Below are 4012 nucleotides of genomic sequence, written 5' to 3'. Positions count from 1 at the left end.
GGCGCCTGTAGTCCCAGCTACCTGGGAGGCTGAGGCAAGAGAATCACTTGAACCCAAGAGTTTGAGGTTGCTGTGAGCTGAGATGCCACCGCACTCTACTAAGGGTGACCACATGAGACTCTGTCTCAAAAAAAAAAAAAAAAAGTCTCACTCTGTTGTCCCAGGCACAGCCTCCCAAGTAGCTGGGACTACAGGTGCCTAACACAACGGCCAGGCTAATTTTTCTATTTTTAGTAGAGAGGGGGTCTAGCTCTTGCTCAGGCTGGTCTGGACCTCCTGAGCTCAGGTGACCCCCCTGGCCTTGGCCTCTCAGAGTGCTGGGATTATAGGCATGAGCCACCTTGCCCAGTCAACATTGTTAATTCTCAACCTATCTCGAGTTAAATTGGAAGTCCAGTGAGTTTCCAGTGTGTTAGCTTAGCTTACCTCTAGTTTGAAGTCTAGCTAGTCCTGAATGTTACCTGGTTTATCTCTTGTTAGAAGTATGGCTAAGGGTAGGTGGGTGAATGTGTTTTTGTGTGTTAACTTGGCCTATCTAGTTAGGTTGGAAGGTTGGCTAGTCAGTATATGGTTAGCTCAGCCCACCTTTAGTTAGGTTACAAGCCCAGTTCATGTGTGTGTGTGAGAGAGAGAGAGAGAGAGAATTCAGCCTGTTTACTGATCCAGCTAGTCTGCATTGTTAACTTACAACCTATCTCCTGTTGGGTTACAAGGCCAGCAACTACCATGTTTCCCCTGGTACTGTTATACTAAAACAGTATAAGACACTGTTTTATATTTATTTTTTTCTCAAGAAGACACACTAGGGCTTATTTTCAGGGGATGTCTTATTTTTATTAAGTATAATACAATAATCTAAATTTATTCAAATACAGTTAAGTCATCTTCTTCTGGAACCTGATAGGGAGAGATAACCTTGTTGGTGAGGCTGGCGCTAGTGATGCGTGAACTCCTTTCCCCTATCTGTTCACACGTGCGCAATAGGATGCCTTTGACTGTGGTTACCCACGCACACACGCGCACACGCGCAAGTGCGAGTGGCTAGGAGAAAGGAGCTGTGGCAGATAAAAGGTATTCCAGTCTTCCTTACCACTTAGTGCATTTTCAGCACAGAATTGCACGGCGTACATCACTACGTCTTCTTATGGGGTAGGGCTTATATTTAACAAATGCATAGAAATCCTGCTAGGGCTTATTTTTTGGGTAGGTCTTATTTTCAGGGAAACACAGTACTATGCATGTTGTGACCTTGGCCTATCTTCAGTTATAAGTTCAGATAGTTGTGTATTAAGTTAGTCTGTCTCCAATTATTTTGGAAGTCCCGTGAGTCATGTCTGATAACTTGGCCCATCTCCTATTAGATTCAAAGGATGGCTAGAAGTGTGTGTGTAGGGGGGTGGTGGTGATGTGGTGTATGTGTTACTGGCCTATCTCCAGATTCAATAAACATCCCGGTGAATGTTCCTGCAAACATTCCTGCAGATTTTGTGTGTTAAATCACCCTGTGTATTTCCTGTTAGGGTAGAAGCCTGGCTGGTTACATGTGACAAATCCAGCCAGCATGGTGCGTTATTAACTCAGCTTAAGTGAAATCAACACTGGGAATTCCCAACCCTAAAATTCATGAGGGGTGCTCTGGAAGTTAGTTTATCTAGCAGTCACCAGCATTAATGGCCCATTTGCCCTGCACTTTGAAACAAGTGTCCCAACAATACAAAATAGACTGATGGTGCTCATTTAATAATTATTTTACCAGATGGTGACATACTATATGTGTTGTTCTACAATCTGTCTTAGATTAAACCTAACTGATGCAACTGCATAAATGATCACAAGAGACATGGACTGACAGTACAAGCTACAAGAGGTGAGGCTAACTATAGGTGCAGGATAGCCCTGAGCACTTCTCGCAGAATCCTTTTATTGAGAAAATACATAATGGGTGGAAAGGTAACTAAGCAAAGACATGCAGGGGCTGCATGCTCAGGGACTATGTGTTTTAGAGGCTACCTGCTCAAGAAAATGATCTCATATGGGTAAACAAAAGGTGGTAAAAAGTTAGGTACTCAAGAAAATGATTTCCAAAAAGATTACATGCAATTTCCTTCATTAATTCTTCAAGGAACTGCCATAAAATGCTTAATGCTTAACAGGACCCATCCTGGCTTCTCCAAGATTACTGAGTTACTTGGTAGCTTGCCTTCCAAGTCACAAGAGATTTCGATGCTTGCCAGGAAATTGTCTTGTTCTCAGCAATTCCTCAGATGAGTTCTGAAATTGGTGACTGTTATAGCAGGTATGATGTTCAATCCTCTATACCTAACAATTTTTAGGACACATGAGAACTAGCTGATTTATCTTAATGATTTTATAGTTTTCCCTTTGGGGATATTAAGGCTGTTGCCAACTGCTTTATTAGGAAGGGGCACTGGGAGTCTCTTAAAAAGCATTAATAATGAACATCCTAATCTGATGTAGTATTTTAACAAATATTTAATAACTACTTAATGTTCAGGCATGTGGAAACTTTGGGTATAAGGACAAAATAAAAATTAAAAATAAGAGCTTAATTCTGCCTTTTGAAATTAAGGTAATATATTTTCTCTCCCTTTCTTTCAGAATGTTTTTCCTCTATTCTTTTGAAATATCTTTAAATCTTTTTAAAGGTTAAACAAACCTCTTTTCAGTCTCATACCTAAGGGTTACATCCTCAAGGACCTGGCAGCTATCTCTGAAGTGTAACTATAGAAGAGGAAAAAATTTTTCCTCTACCCTCTTATGTTTTGTAACTAGGATCTGCACATTAAACTGACGAAAGACAGATTAATAGGAGAAAGGCATACAAATTTGACTGATGTTAATATTTTTATGTGTATGGGGCTTGATAGGAAATCTTAACCCCAAAGTGGGGGTGGGGGAAGGTTTTGGGAGGTGATTAGGTCAGGAGAGTGGAGCCCTCTTGGATGGGATCCATGCCCTTCAAAGAGACACATCACAGAATTCAGGGAAACACTTGACTTACATTTACAAGTATATAATACAGGATACTATAAAGGAACTGCCAGATGAAGCAGTTCCTAAGGCAAGGTCCAGAAGGATTCCCAGAGCAGGAACTTCTATCCCTATGGAGTTGGGGCACTTCAATATGTTCATCAACCCAGAAACTCATCAGATCTTTTTGTTTAAGGCTCTTTGTAGAGTATAACCTCTGGTCCCCTCTCCCCTTCCTGGTGCAGCAGGGTGTAGTGTGAAAAGTTCCAACCCTCTTATCACTTGGTCTTTCTGTAACCAGCCCTCTCCTATCTAGGGTCTCCACCTGAGTCACCTCAGTAGCTTAAGCTCTGGTGTGATGGGAAGAGGTGCCTTATGAATAACAAAAGACACTCCTCTCTCTCAGGAAATTCTGAGAGTTTCAGAAAAGCTGTGTCTGGGGACAGAAACCAAATCTCTTTATTAAACTATGTCATCCAAAAAACCACTAAGATAGTGAAGTAATGGAAGAGAGAGTTTTATTGGTGATATAGATGGGCTCAAAGATTCTTTGATTTATAATTGGTTCACGAAATAAAGCTTTGGCTTGGCACCTGTGGTTCAAGCAGCTAAGGTGCCAGCCACATACACCTGAGCTGGTGGTTTCAAATCCAGCCCAGGCCTGCCAAACAACAATGACAGCTGCAACCAAAAAAGAAAAAAACAGCCAGGTGTTGTGGTGGGTGCCTGTAGTCCCAGCTACTTGGGAGGAGGAGGCAAGAGAATCGCTTGAGCCCAGAAGTTGGGGGTTGCTGTGAGCTGTGATGCCACAGGACTCTACCCTAGGCAACAGCTTGAGGCTCTGTCTCAAAAAAAAGAAAAAGAAAAGAAAAGATAAAAGAAAGCTTTGTCTAAAGCAGTCATTCTCAACCTTCCTAATTGCCCCATTGTTACAAATGGAATAAAGGGGTCGCTGTGGATTGAGAACCCCTGGTCTAAAGGCTTAGAATGTTTTAAATTATAGAAAGGAAGTCTGGCTCGG

This window comes from Otolemur garnettii, unplaced genomic scaffold (assembly GCF_000181295.1).
Source record: "Otolemur garnettii isolate 467f Iridium unplaced genomic scaffold, OtoGar3 scaffold00285, whole genome shotgun sequence".
NCBI classification, from domain to species: domain Eukaryota; kingdom Metazoa; phylum Chordata; class Mammalia; order Primates; family Galagidae; genus Otolemur; species Otolemur garnettii.
This window is presented reverse-complemented; position numbering follows the sequence as displayed.